Here is a 16431-nt window from a genome sequence, read left to right on the forward strand (position 1 = left end):
GATGACACCAAGCTGAGTGGTACAACTGATACACTAGAGAAAAGGGATACCATTCAGAGAGACCTTGACAGATCTGGGAGGTAGGCCATATAAACAATATACAGTTCAACAAAGTCAGTGATCTGTACCTTGGTCAGGGCAATCTCAACCACAAATTACAGTCTGGGCAATGAATGAAGAGAGTGGCCTCGATTAGGAGAAATTGGTACTGGTGAATGAAAGGCTTAACATGAGCTGGCAATGTGAGTTTTCAGTCCAGAAATCCACACCTACCCTGCACTGCAAGAGAATTGTAGCTAGTAGGCCAAATGGGGATGATTTCTCTCTCTACTCTGTTTCACAAAACATCACATGAAATACTGCACTCACTTCTAGGATCTGCATCATGAGAAAAACATGGACCTGTTATAGCAGGTCGGGAGAAAAATCACAAAGATTATCAGAGGACTTGAGCACCTCATCAGTAAGATAGAATGAGAAATCCTGGATTATTTACTCTGGTGAAGACTCTGGAACATTTTATATATCATTCCAATACACAAAAGGTGCCTACTAGAAAGATGAGGAGGGACTATTTATCAGGGAATCTAATGAAAGGTCAAGGGTTGATGGGTTTAAAGTATAAGAGAGCAAACTTAGATTAGATGTAATGAAAAAAAAAAAAAAAAAAAAACACAAAAAACTATGATTATGAGAGAAGTGAGTCATAGCTTGCCCATAAAAGTTGTGGATGCCCCATCCTTGGTACTATTCAAGGCCAGATCAACTGGAAAGTATCCCTGCCATCCTGACCAGGGTGTTGGAAGTTCAAACCCAAACCATTATACAGTTCTGATTCCGTGATTCTGCAATTCTGCAATTCTATGAGCAAGAGTTAAACAGGAAACTGATGATAAGGATGAAAGATGATACAGTAGCAAAAAGAAAAAAAAAAAAAAAAAAGGACTATCTTTTAGTAGGAGTAGTAGTTGATTGAGGCCAGTAGGATGAATTTCAACAAAACCAAGTACCAGATATCGCACTTTAGCCACAACAACTCCAGGCAATGCTACAGGCTTGGGGCAGAGAGGCTGGAAGACAGCATGGAAAAAATGGAATTGGGTGTGTTGGTTGGCTTTCAGCAAAACATGAGTCAGAAGTGTGTCCAGTTATCCAAGAAGGCCAATTAAATCCTGGCTTTTATCAGAAATAGTGTTGCCAGCAGGAGCAGAGAAGTGATCACCTCTCTACACTCAGCTGTAGTCACTCTACACTGACAAGGCTCCATGTTAGGTACTATGTTCAGTTTTGTGCCCCTCACTACAAGAAAGACATCAAGGCCTTGGAGTATGTCTGGAGAAGGGCAACAAAGCTGGTGAGAGGTCTGAAGTGCACATCTTAAGAAGAGTTTGCTGAGACAACCAGGATTGTTTAGTCAGGAGAAAAGGAGGCTCAAGGGAGACCACATAGCTCTCTACAATTCTCTGAAAGGAGATTGTGATGAGGTAGGAATTGTCATCTCCTTGCACATAACAACAAAAGGGCAAATGGGAATAGCCTCAAGTTGAGCCAGGGGAAGTTCAGTTTGTTTTCTGGAAGAAGTCATTGCATTTCAAAACTTTCCTTCTCCAAATGGAACAAATTCCAAACTCAAACAGTTTAATTTTGTTTGTCTGTTTTAACTAGTTGGTTTGATTACTCATTTTTAATTTCCAAAATCTTTCACAATCATCATATTTTATGATATTTTTTAATGATTATGCACAATACCAGAACACATCTTTTTTCTTCATAAACAAAAATAAATTTGTAGAGGCCAAAGATATCACTTCAGCGAGATTTTTGGTGCATATTTAAGTCTGACTCTTGCTCTGAGAAAATGTGAATCTTTGTCAATCAGCAAATTTAGTTTCTCGTCTTCTTTTCCTACCTTTCTTGTTTTGCAAGAAGCATGTTGTGAATGCAATGAAGCATTTATAATTGATCTGGGAGACTGAAAGACTTAACACATCATGGCAAATTTAAAGCTTATTTTACTGTGCATATATATGAATCAGATGTCCTGCATTATTCCGACAGAAAATAAAATAAATAAAATAAAATAAAATAAAATAAAATAAAATAAAATAAAATAAAATAAAATAAAATAAAATAAAATAAATATTACTTATTCTGGGAGCTAATGCTGCATTCTTGTCAAAGGCCACTTACCATCCCTAAGTACTGTAACTTCGCAGATATAAAAAACAAATAGTTATGAAATAAATTACCTATTGAAAGTAGTCTTGCATAATCTCTGTTGAAACTTTAAGCAATGTTGATTTTTCTGAATCAATCAACCTGATAAATTGCAACAAGAATTGTTATATTTTCAAAGAGTTCTCAGAAGCTCCATATAAGAGTAATCCTGGAACATTATATATGTAGAATGTAAATATATAGAGATGTCTGGAATGCAAAAATATCTGATTAGAGAGGAATACCTGGCTTACAAAGCCATCATAAAAATTAAAATCAGGAGAAAAAAAGGGTGATTTATCAAGCATACAGGCGTGCAAGAAATAAGGAGCAAGTGATAATGTATACACTAACAAAAATCTTGACGATGTTCAACCAGCAACGTGAAACTGCTCACAATCAGGCAACAGGTAAACAAAAGTATCATGAGAAAATTGGTTATGAAATCAATTTGATTATTTTAATTCTGTTTACAAGCTGCACTTATGTCTCAGAAGTAATGCACTATAATGAGAAAGCCGTTAAACAAAGGCTGCAGGCATGTATTGACTTCTGTATTAGATACGAAGAAGTAAATTTCTCTCCAGAAAAATATAAATGTGAAGTAATGGAAGAGAGATCTACCAAAATTGCTAGTGTCACAGGAGAGAGTAATGGTTATTGATTCTCCTTTCCAGAGTAGAGAGTGTATGCAAGAAGCAGGAAACATATTGGGAACACCTGTACCAAAGAGGTGCCAAATTAGGATTCTTGATCTGTGGACCTTCATGTTGCAAGATCACTGGTTTCTTGCCCTGCATCTCAAGATTCCTTTACAGTCACTAATTTCTGATAATATAGTGATTAAGCTATCCTGTAAGTAGCCCTAGCTCAGTGCAACCCATACATATTTAATCTGGGGAATTTGAAGTGTAGAAGAAATAACAATGCATTTAAGGCATACATACAAGTACATCTGTATGTGTACATTTCCCAAATTTCCTTGAATTTAAACTCTTTCTCCATATCTCTGTAAAAGACAAAAATGTGAGACGGCACAGTATATTAGACAAATATAAAACAAAATATTCCCCTCCAAGTTGCTAACTGGAAGTTGTACAATATGATCTTTCAAGGTCTCTTACAACGGAACTATTCCATTCCATTCCATTCCATTCCATTCCATTCCATTCCATTCCATTCCATTCCACCCTAATTCCTGACTTAACATATATCTGTAATTACAAATACACTGTAATACCTATTTTTTAGGTGATGTTTTCACCTAGTGAGTGACCTGCCCTATGGGCCAAAGCATGTAGATCTCTAATAATGGGAAAAGACAGAAAGTTTAAAGCATCAGATAGTATTAATGAAGATACAGCTCCAATCACCTACATTTTTGTTTACTCCCTCTCCACTAATTAGTTCATGCTGCAGAAAAATATTCTGTACAGTATTCATCTTTTTGAAATATAGATATAAGATTTGGAAGAACTGTCACTTTCTCTGCACACAAGACATATCGAGTACTAAGGATTTTGTTTTTCACTCTTACTGCAGAGCATTGTTTCACAGATCAGAGAAGTTCTATCTGAACTTCATTACCTTCTAGAGACTAGAACTAGACAGCTAGAGCTACTGGCTACTGGCTGTCACAACAGCAAAGCAACCAGGTAGCAAGAGATTTGTTTGGGCATTGTGTAAACTCCTTACTTGAACCTTGGATTTCAGTCATCTTAAGAGGACTCTTCATGCCTCTTAGCTTTTCCTTTTGCCTTTCTTGGTGCTGAGGAGGCCCCTCACCTGGATCTTCTTCTGTCTCCTCCTCCGCTTCTTCTTCTTTTTTCTGTCCTAGATGCAAGGACATTTCCATTTCCATTTCTTGCCTTCCACAGGGGCAACTGACATGGGTGCCTCCCGTGACTGATCGGATTTGAGTTGGGAATTCCCCCTTTGGCTTGAATCTCAGCTCAGAAATTCTTTCTCTCCAGAATAATATTATGTAGAGCATGGTAAACACAAGCCAAGCCCCAAATAAGTCATACCTCCTTAGATCTATCTAAGCTGCACCATCCTTGACTGAAATACTGGCTTAGTTTCTTGGGATCCCACAGGTATTTCAGAGTGAAATCCCATGACATTGTGGGCCCCCACTCTTCTAAGATTTTTCCTAAAACTCTCCATATTCCCTGCCAGTCAGCATTCTCTGGTTTTGGAGAAGACTTCTTCCACATAAAATGAATGGAAGAGTACATTCAGGGGGACTGACACGAGCATGATCACTAATTCGGCTTTCAAAAGTGTGTGGCAAACTGAGAAGACAGCCTGGAAATTGGATTGAACACTGTGTTGTTTGTAAAACTGGCTATTCCGTCTGGGATGTAATTATTTGTAAAATTAGTTATTCCATCTGGGATGTAAGTGTCAAAATTCAAATTATACTGTATTGCATATAAGTACAAGGCAGGTGTCTCCATCAATGCTCTTATTTGGTTATATATGAACTATATGAACACAATTCCACAGCAATAAATCATGACGTTAATAATTGGCCAATACGTTCAGAAAATCATAATTGCTTTCAATCCCTTAAACAGAGCAGCTAAAATGAAGAGTGTATTCATAGCTGTTAGCTGCTAAAAGAGGAAAAAAAAAAAAACCCAACAAAAACTGAAGACACTCAGTACAGTGTCTGGAGTTTGGCAGACTGCCCAGACTACAATCTAATCTATGAAGGTCAAAGTAGCAATGCTTATGCAGTCTCTGGCTTAAAGAAATCCCTTTTTTTTTTTTTTTCTTTTTTTTTTCCCCTTCCCTACTAACTTTTAACTAGCATTAATATCTTATAATATTGCCCTCATTCTCCACCAAAAAACTGTCATGGAGTTATCTAGATCAATCTATGTCCATGATGGGGCAGGGCAGTAGGCCCGTGGGCCCCTCAGCCCCCAATAAATGGGAAGGGGAAAATGGAATAGGGTAGGGAAATGGGAGATGGGCTCAAGAAAACAAACAGAGCAGTGGCAATGATCTAAGGAGGAAAATGTATTTTACTAACTATGATATCAGAATGCAAGATAACACACTATAATAAAATCTAACTGAAACTGATGCTAAAAAAATCAAGCAAAATAAGAGAGAAAGAGAGAGAGAGAAGTTTCCAAAGACCAAGAAGCCTACTTTGAAATTGAAGGTGCCACAGCTTGGAAGCACATCCATGCCCACTGCCAGGCAGTGACGTATTTCCCTGTCTGACCATGAGGTCCTCTGGGAAGTGTAGTTCTTCTTTGTGCTCCACATGATGCCACATGATTCCACATATTGGTGTGGAATACCAATAGCAAAAATTACAAAACCACAATACCTGGTCACCACAAAACCACCCAAGACAGAGTTGATATTTTTTTATGCTGTCTGTCATTATGCTATGTTTCTGCTTTTGGGAGAAAATGGTGATAATACACTAATGTTTTAGCTGTTTCTAAGCAGTGCTTTACAGAACCAAGGACTTTTCAATTTCTTATCCTCTTTTGCTTCTTTTGCTTCCTGCTGGTGAGGGGGCAAGTACAAGCACAAGAACCTGGGAGAGGACAGAACCAGCACAGCTGAACTGAACTGGTGAAAGGGGTATTCCATACCATGTGATATCATGCAAAATATATATATATATCTTTCCAATTTGGAGAGAAGGATGTTGTGAAGTACCATGCCAAAGGCCTTAAGGAAGTCTGGATAGATTATATCATTGGCTCTTCCCCTGTCCAGTGACACCGTCATAAAAGGCCACAAAGTTGGTCAGACTGGATTTGCCCTTTCTGAAGTTGTGTTGGTTCTCCCATATCACCTCCCTATCTTCCATGTGCCTTAACATAAATTCCAGGAGGATCGTCTCCATGGTCTTTCCCATCACAGAAGTGAGACTAATTTAGGAAGGATGTATTACTGGCTTAGGCACTTCTTCAGTCCTGTAATGCCAATATCCCCTTCATTTTGCAGTTTTCAAGAAGAAAAAAATGGTTTAAATTTCAGCTTCTCTTTTTGATTAAAACTTTGTGCAATTTAGATGTAAGAAAAGGAAATGATTAGCATGACAGTGAAAAGAGAATTTTTGGTATAATTTAATTCAGACATATTTATTTTATACCCCATTAATCTGCCTTCTGTTTTGTGAAAATCTCCTAGGTAAGTCAATAATGACACCGATACAAAAATGAAAAATTATGTCTATGCCACTTTACCTTGTAAGAGAACCAACATGAGTCTATCCTGCAGTTAATAACTGTCTGGAGACTATCTAAAAGTTCCTGAGATCTCGAGTATGCAAAATGAACTTTTCACTTCACAACAATCAGTATTTCAACTGAACTGAAAAAATTCCTTTCAGAGAAATCCACTGTGACCAATTACTTCAGTTCAGTTGAAACTTAAATCTAATATGTACTTCTTTCTTGATAGTAAAAAGAATAAGGAGATAGCAATTCAAATAAAGAGGAAAGTTTAGGAGAAAAGAATTACAGAGATGTTAAGTGAATCTACTGAAAGAAATAACTCTTTCCAGGAATACAAAAACTATTGTGATATAATGAATTGAAATGAAAAGAGTAACCTAAAATTTATGAGAAAAACAAAATACTTTAAGTCAACTTTCTGAGCAAAATTTTAAGGACAGCATATCATAAGCAGACGGAGTAAATTGTGAGAAATTAAAAATAACAAAAACAAAACAAAACAAACAAACAAAACAAAAAAAACAAAAAAACAAAAAAATCCACAGACTTTGCCAAGTGAGTATAACCAACAGAAATGAGAAAATGTTATGCTCATATATCAAAATATCAGTATTCCCACTGATATTTCCTATATATATTTATATATAACTAGGTTTGATAAAATTCATTGCAGTTATAGATTCAGAAATGCATTGCAGAAACTGTGACACACAAATTGGTAATGAATGAGGGCTGTTCTAAAATTAATGCCTCCGATTTTATTATGCTGGCCCCTGATGTCAGTGGCACATGTTGGTAGTACAACACTAGAGTGGAACTTTCCCACAAGTATTTTGTTACATGTTGTTGCTGTGTGACAGATGGCAACAGAGCAGTTTGACAAAATGGCATCTGACACAGAAGTGGGTATGAAGCAAAGGTGTGGAAGTGAATCCCTACATGTGGAAAAAATGGAACACATTGACGTCTGTCAATACTTATTGAATGCTTCTGGAGACCAATCAATGGATGTGAGCACAGTGAGGTGGTGTGTGCCACATTTCAGCAGTAGTGACTGACATGAAAGACAAACTACATTCTAGACGGCCATGCAGATCTTTATAAGTGTGATGTAGGATACTGTTCATCACTGATGAAAATGAACAGCTAATGGTGGCAGCTATCTTGAAAAATAATGTTCTGTAAATGAGAATTTGTTTTATCAGTACTATTATGCTCTTTATAGCTGTTGTAGTTTTCCATCGAAATAAAAAGGAGTTATTACTTTCAGAGAGACTTAAATATTTGTAAGAGCAGGTTTTTTTCTTCTTAGTAATGTTCACAATAAGGATGTCATTTCTTCAGTAACCATAAAAAGAGCAGATATAGGAGTCTGGAAGTCTTTGGACAATGTATAAACAAGGTGAGCTGGATGCTAATCTTCATATATTTGCCAAATGGCAGAAATAAGTACCTCCTCTCTCCTTCTTTGGAGCAGAAATGACAAGTATTTGCTTGTTAGTAAAATACATGTAAGCCTTCAGAAGAGAAAAAGAACTGTTAGGACATCCTAAAAATAATAGATTCCTTGTTATATTTAAATATTACCAGTTGTACCTGTATATAAGATGAAGGATATGTATTTTGAGCAGATTTAATTTAAAATATTGCTAAAAAGTGAGAAAATCATTCTTGATAATCTATCTTTGATAAATTAGTAGAAATGGGACATTTAACATTAATATGGATGTTTTCTGCACTATGGACACTTCCTCCTTGTGTGACTGACGAAACTTTGAAATTCATAAAGCTTATTTAAATATTTTATAATCGTTTACGTACTGGTGTGGTCATCTATCGCTTAGTGACAAAATTTTAGCAACTCTGTAATATCCCAAGATTTCGTATACAGTTCTTTATTTGTTTTTGTGCTCATTATCACACTGGTAGTTAAACAATTTAAAACATCTGGAAATACCAATTTATTCTTAATAGCAACCGTACAGTATTTTTTAAAAGTGTTGCCAAGTATTAGAAAGTCTGAGTCATATCTGCAACAAACCTTATGTGGCCTGTGATTTCAACATTTAATTAATCTCTCTCCATATGACCAATATTATCTCTTCATATTGTAGAGAGACCATATGCCTTCCAATATATTATTTTAATGACTTGTATGAATCATATTATGCAAATGTATTAGCAATAAAACTTGTAAAGTGCAATGAAATATTCTAATTGAGACAGTTTTCTTCACTTGACATTCTCTTTTCAATCAGTTCCAAGGACAGCTTCATGGACATTTATAATCATCCCTCTTGTTCCTGACTTGCCAGAAAAGTAATATTCTGTACTAAAATATCTAATCAAATTCTGATGTCATGTCCCAAAACCTTGTCTAGGATCCCTTAGGACTATTGTGTATTAACACCAAATCTCTCAGTATTTCAGTAGCTATATATTTTTATGTTCAAATGCTTAATATAGATAATAACTTACATAGATACCAGAGTAGTAAAAAGTTTAATAACTTCTTCCCGAATTAAGCCAGTCTCTGATCAAATCTCCCAATAATTTAACTGATAAAACTAAACTCAAAAATACACTACTGAAATCTGATCACATACAAAGCTAGTAACATAATTAATCCAAACAAGTTTGTTTATAAAACTGGTAATAATTACAGTTAAAGCTTTTTTGGCATGAAAATCTCAGCATAGCTTAAATATTTTATATTTAATTGCATATTGGCTTGTTGTTTACACTGAAATGAGATGTTACTACTGAAGTCATCCATCGTGTGTACATAGCACATTTGATGCTGTGCACAGCACACACTGAATGAAATAAACTGGTACAAATGGAAATCCTTCTATTGATTTCAGACAATATTATGTACATTGTTCTACACCAACTACATGACTTAATGTTTATTTAGGATGCTACTTCAGAAATATATTACTATTTGGTTACTTTATTCCATGTAACTATAATTTACTGGGCCCACTTCTCTGCTAATGAACAGAATCTTTATTGAAAATATTTTGTCTCTTTACACTTGAAAAATACTTTGAAAATTAATTTTGGCCACCTGGGAGTGTTTCTGAAGGCAGATTAATTTTCTGTGAAATATAAAGAGAGCTGAAGTTTAGGAGTATTTTTCATTAAGTACTTATTTAAGTGTAGGTCTGTCTCATGTAGCCACAGGTCTTAGTCTGTGGTTGAGTAAATGCTACCCTAGGTGGGTTCTTTTAGAACATGTTCATGTCTTGAATGTTATCAAATCTTGTTTGCTTTTTTTTTGATATATATAATATATATTATAATTATATTTTTAATATAATATATTTTAATATTTTATTTTTTTAATATTATATTTTATATTTATTATTAAATAATAATATTAAATATATTATTATATTTTATAATATATCATAATATATTTTGATATATATAATTTTCATTACACCTGTCTTCTGTCTCAACCAATATACCACCACATATGACAGTAACAGTATGTTGAATAGCCAGGATATATCATGTAATTAACGAAAGAAGATGTTTGTGGTTTATTTCAGAAACCAAAAATACTAATGAACCCTATTAAAATAAATAAAAAATAAAAATATAAATATTATTAAAAAAATAAAATATTTTGTCCAAAATTAACAGTAAAGCTTTTTACGCTCAGGAGTGATCTGAAGAAGATGAGATTTGCAGGAAGATATAATCTGTCACTGTAACAACTACTATAGCTGAGGAAGTAAAACAAGGTCTTGAACACATAAAGGAGTAGCTTGTTTGCCCGGAAGGCTGTCTGTTCCCAACTCCAACAGTATTTTCTATGAGAGGAACTGATACTATCTTTCTCCAACAAATATCTATAAACTGTGACAGTTAGAGCAATGCCATGACAAGAGCAAAGATTGTTATAAAAGAAAACACCGTATGCCTTACAAAGGACTCAGTCACTGAGTGTGTACAGTGAAAAATCTTGCTACAAGATGCTATCAACCTGTTTGAATTGTTGTGCTTTTGTCATTTAAATTCCTTCTACTAAGCATCAATCTGAAGGAGATGATTAACTTTACCTCTCTTATCCAACATTATATAATGTCTAGTATTAAGCAGGCTCTCATAACACTAATATTTTTGATGCAGCATCTGGATGATAGAAAAAAACAACAACAATAGTAATATCTGTAACAGTAAATTTTAACACTGTTAGCAGATGGTGGCTGTTGCAGTCCCTGGTTGCATCAGCTGTACTGGCGCCCCAGGGAAGCTTTTGCTAAGGAAGTTGAAATCAGCCAGCTTACCTGGCAGTACTTACGGGATTTCAACTCAGAATATCTAAGAAGCACAGCAGCAGATCTGGGACATGCTTTGATTTTTTTCATAGAGCAAACGCATATTTATGTCCTCAGTTACTAGATCAGTTTTAAACTCTGAAATTAATACATGTAGGCTGCTCTGTTAGCAATGCTTCCTTTTTATTTCCATGGAAACCACAACTGAAACAAAGAGCACAACAACACTATTTGATAAAGCAAGTTTCTTAACTATAAAACATTGTTTTTTGACATAGTCACCACCATTATCTATGAATTTTCACCAGCAATGAACAAGAGCCTGCATCTGTGCTCAAAAATATCTGCACCAGTGGAGGTGACCCATTGTTTCACAACTGCTGTGTCGGTGTCTTTGCTTGAAGAATTATGCCCACACAGTACCTCCTTCATTGGTCTGAACATATAGAAGTCAGACAGTGCCAAATCTGGACTGTATGGCAGATGTGGTAAGACAGTCCAGCCCAGACTGGCAGTGTGCTCCACACTCTTCAAACTGGTATGCATTCTGATTTTATCATATTACAAGAGAAAGGCTTTCTTCCCTGGACTGACTGAAAATTCACGCCTTCAGCTCAGTCAGCGTCATGAAGTAATGGTCAGAGTCCTATCCCAAAAGACTGTGTACATCACAGAGAAATGAATCTTTAGTTTTTCCTTTGATGGAGAATTCATGTTCCCACCCCATGGAATGCCATTTTTACTCAGCTCATAATGATGTTTCCACATCTCACCACTGGTGAAGATTTGATCTAGCAACTTGTCACCTTCAGCCTCACATTTGTACAATAGGTCATGACAAACTTGAATACGCCGTTCTTCCTTTTCTTGTGTGAACATCTGTGGGGTCCACCTTCCTCAAACTTTACAGTATTTTAATGTTGCCACCATTGTTTCCAACACACTGAAGATGATATTCAGCTCCATACACTCTTCCCTGGTCATGAACCATTGATCTGCACAGATGAACTGATTGAAACACTCTTCATTTAGTGATATGACAGCTGTTCATAACTGGATCATGACTTGTTTTTCATGACATTGTTGTCTTTGCTGAAGGACATCACTCACTGTCTTACTGTACTCATATCCACAGTTGGGTCTCCATAAACATTCAGCAAGCATGAATGAATTTCAACTAGTGCCATCTTTCCCACATGGAGAAATTCAGTTCCTCTGCTTCACATGCACTTCCACGCCAAATGCCACTTTGACTTCCATGTCAGACTGCCCCGCTGCTGCCATCTGTCACATGGCAACAACATGTAATGTAATACGGGTGAGAAGTTTCAGCCTCTGCTGCTATACCACCAACATCCACCTCTGATTTTGTGGACCAGAATAATAAAATACGTGTCATTATTTTCAGCAGCCCTTGTAAAAAAATAATTTCAATTGAGCTATTCAGCCACTGTAGAACCATGAAGTTAGTGAAAGAATGTTGATTTAACCAAAAATTTTCTTCTAACCTGTTTATTTTCACATAATATAAATTAATTAAAAAAAAACCAAAAAACAACAAACCATAAGCACTGTTTCCTGAGATGTGTGCTGTGCAACAGCCATTCTTTGCAGAATTCATAGAATCATAGAATCATAGAATCATAGAATCATAGAATCATAGAATCATAGAATGGCCTGGGTTGAGAAGGACCACAATGATCACCTAGCTTCAACACCCCTGCCGTGGACAGGGTTGCCAACCACCAGACCAGGCCGTCCAGAGCCACATTCAGACATGTCTTAAATGCCTCCAGGGATGGAGCATCCACAACCTCCTTGGGCAACCCATTCCCAAGGGTTCACCAACCTCTCAGTGAAAAACTTCTTAATAAAATCTAACCTAAACCTCCCCTGTCTCAGTTTAAAACCATTCTCCCTTGTCCTGTCATTATCCACCCACGTGAACAATTGTTCCCCCTCCTGTTTATACACTCCCTTCAAGTACTGGAAGCTGAAAGACAGCATTAAATGTTGTATTTCATGTTTGGTGTCCTAAGCAAAGAAATGCAAGCACAAATCCTTCTTTTCCAAAATTTCTTATACTATAAAGTAGTCGAGGACAGTCTGGATTTAAAATGGTGTCAAGAACACCAACAGAGATCAAGAAATAAATTTATGTAAATCTCTGTGAGAACTTAACTGAGTGAAAATAGAGAAAAAATATTCAGAGGGAACACACATGTAGTCCTCTAACACATTAGTGTGTTGCCCAGGCTCTTAGTTTCAGCAAGGATACTGTTAATAGCACACCAATACTTTGGTTGTTGTTTAGTGATTGAAGCATGCCCAAGGCCACTCCATTTAGGAAAAGCCATCGCCATAATGGCACAACAACAGGAAAAGATGTCTTGGTTCTGAAGAACACACCATTAGTTTTCTTTTGAAGTGGAGAACAACTTTCAACAAAACTTATTTGTGTATCAACCGTGATAATCATCCATCATTACTGTAAACTCTCAATAAATTCAGGCTTATATCATTTAATATTGAGGAGCTCATAAACCTCACCATGCACTAAAGCCTCTAAACAGCAAACTCATTCAGACTCATCCTTGAAGTTAGCAAATGAAAATTAAATGAAACCTTTAAGACATGAGTACCTTGCTAATGAGCAGTGTCAGAGCAGCTGGTTTCTGTCATCCCTTTCCAGAGTGGACCCAGCTTTACGTGACACCAAAGGTATGCTCTGTATAGAGAATCACTGAATCTGCAGTTCACTGAAACCTTCTGATGAACTGCACCCGAAGGCATCAATGTTTTCCAGATCATTTTCTCTCTTTCAGCTCAGACAGAAATTCCCTGCTTTCAAGTCATCATACGCAAAAGGACATAAGTTTTCAAATTAATGTAATTGAAGTTTTTGGTTTTTCTTTTACTAGTGCAAGTAGAGCAGTTTGACAAATATTCAAATCATTTCTGAATATTTTATCATCTACCCAGTATAGTAATGCTCAGGAATTCAAAAGCCAAAGCTCAAGTAAATCAGAATTTTGAATTGGCCTTCACTGACGAGCACTCAGCTCTCTACACTGAGATCATCACATCATAGGAAATATAATGCACTCAGCTAGAATATAAATTAAGCATATCAGCTACAGAACTACATTTTCATTTCCCAGAGAAAATGATGGCTGTTATTTCATTTTAGTAGCTGTCCTAAGAAGAACTCTCTAGCAGTTTTTGTATGCCAAAAATAATAAAAAATCAGTTTAGGTCTTAAGTAGAAATCATAAAAAAGAGTTGAGACAGATCTAAATAAAATCATCTTTGTATTAGCATCCCTAGATGTCTGAGTAATCTCATTTTCCATTAATGTGCTGTAACTTACAGAGGTGTTAACAAGGAGATATGCAGAAACAATTAAAGCAGAAAAATCTACCACACCTGAGGGTCACACTGGATTAGGCATTATCAGTGTCAAACACTGTGGACAGTGATTGATCTGCAACATGCCAGATTCTATCAAACATAAATGACCTTGAAAAAACTCTCCTGACTTTACTTGGCAGCCTTGAAGGGATGCTACAGCAGCTATAAAAATGTCTTGCCCAAATGTTCATACTGATGCCACGATTCAAGCACTACTCTCTCAAAAATCATTAACTTCTAAAATTGTATTAAAATATCACTATGTCAGCTGCTAACAAAGGAAAAATATTAAAGGAAAAATAGACAATTAAAAAGACCTATAACTCCTATGACTTTTTAATGATATATACCTTGTCATTAAGATAGGCAGTCAAGATGATCCTAGTGGGATAGCATAGATGCTTCTCCTAATCCTTATAATTAGTACCTACTTATTTCAGCGACAGATAGACTGGAAATACTGACAGACAGATAACTCAAGTTGTTTTCAGTGGCCAGTTTTCATTGTGTCAAAGAGCAGAAAATCAATTCATTATTAACCTAAGGAAAAGTCAATAAACAAAAAAGGGGAAAAAAAAAAAAAAAGCATGGCTTCCACAGAGAGCACATATTTGCATCCCTAAGCAAACACACATCTGTACACACAAACATAACAAACACACATAAAAACATATTTTTAGAAATACTGTTTAATCACACTTGGAGAAAAGAATTCCCTATGTACAGTTTAACTGTTGGGACTGTGTTCTGAGCTTGTGCAGAAGACTATCGCTGTCAGAGTAAGGTTCCTTTTTATATAGATTTTATTCAAGGTTTTCTAATGTTTGACCTCAGTGACAGTCTTCCTGGCATACATTTTTCTCAATTAAAGCCAGTAGCTAATGGTTCACATGAGACCATGGTAGTACTATTTTTAAGCATTATTACTATGGTAATAGATCTTATTTTTTTCATGTAACTTTTCCAGTCTATTCTAAGAAAAACAACTGATCATATTTAAAAACGTTTTTATTTAAGTGTGATGCTTTACATTATATTTTAAGAATGTATTAGTTATATCATTGCTCTTATTCAGCAGGGTATTTTTAGAATCTGGAAACAGTATTTATTCAGAAACACTTATTGGCTCTCTACTTCTAGCAGCTAATCAGTTAATCATATTGTAGTGAGTTAACTTCAGGTTAGCTGGAAAAAAATCTGTAAATGAACAGTACACATTTACAGTAATAATTAAAGTAATAATAATAATAAAAAAAAAGTGATTTGTATAATACTGGTATATAAAAATCTTCAGTGTTCTACTCTATAAAAGTTATCCATAACAATTTTTTTATCCAAGTACTTGAGAGGAAGTGTCCAAGGCATCTGCATGACCATACTGGTTCTTTGTAAATGGAACATGAGCTCGTGCATTGTTAAAGTAAATTAAATGATTGCTATGGAAAAAAAGTCTGTCTATCTGATTAGGTATCTAGATTGGAGCAGGACACTTTGGCTCACATTTTTAGTTACCACAACCTATTCAGTAGAGGTTAAAGTGCTATTCATTACACAAATCCTTGTGCATGCTCTACAATACCTGTGTTTAGTGGGCTGAATTGCTCTTTTGACAATGTCTGCACTGACTGTGATAGCATAAACAGTTCAGATGTAAATACGTACAATATATGAAAGATGAGTATTGCAGGTAGGTTTACTTCAATCATAAAGTACTTAAGTATAAAATGAGTGAATTGCACTTTTCCAGATCTGAAACATTCGAAAATCACATCATCAGTGCTAACTTCTGGATAATAATAATAGTAATAATAATAAAATAAAGAATGAAAGGGAAAAAAGTGATGAAGTACAACTTATTTATCTTTGTTCTTCTATTAAAAACTAATAGCAATACATTCAGTTTATTTTTACTTTCTATGTCTGAGAAAATATGCAATTCAGTACATTTAGCTTTGTACTGTAACACTTAATGTTTGAAATGTAAGCTGAGCTTATTGCAGGAGCTGTCAGTTCTGCATGACGAACAGGATGTGCCAGCCGCCCACTTAAGGATTCATTAATAACTAAAAATACTGCAGTTACTTTCCACAATTGGAGTACATTCAGTAGAAAACAATCACATGACTACTCTTATTTTTCAACTTATTTCTTTAAAATTACCTTCATATCACTCAGAAAGCAACAGTTTAATAAACGTTTAAAAAGTTTTTCTGCACTGATAGGAATAGATCACTTAGTTCACTTTGTGCAAATAAGAAATCATGAAAAATCATAAAGTAATTAAATATCAAAATTGAACCTCT

General features: G+C 35.5%; 1 pseudogene; it reads right to left on the reverse strand.

The window, feature by feature from the left end:
* Positions 1-4169: 4169 nt before the first annotated feature.
* On the reverse strand, positions 4170-4823 carry LOC146761701 (uncharacterized; annotated as a pseudogene).
* Between the last annotated feature and the right edge of the window lie 11608 nt (positions 4824-16431).

This window comes from Coturnix japonica, chromosome 2 (genome assembly GCF_054131305.1).
Source record: "Coturnix japonica strain WE chromosome 2, WE-NBRP24, whole genome shotgun sequence".
NCBI lineage: Eukaryota > Metazoa > Chordata > Aves > Galliformes > Phasianidae > Coturnix > Coturnix japonica.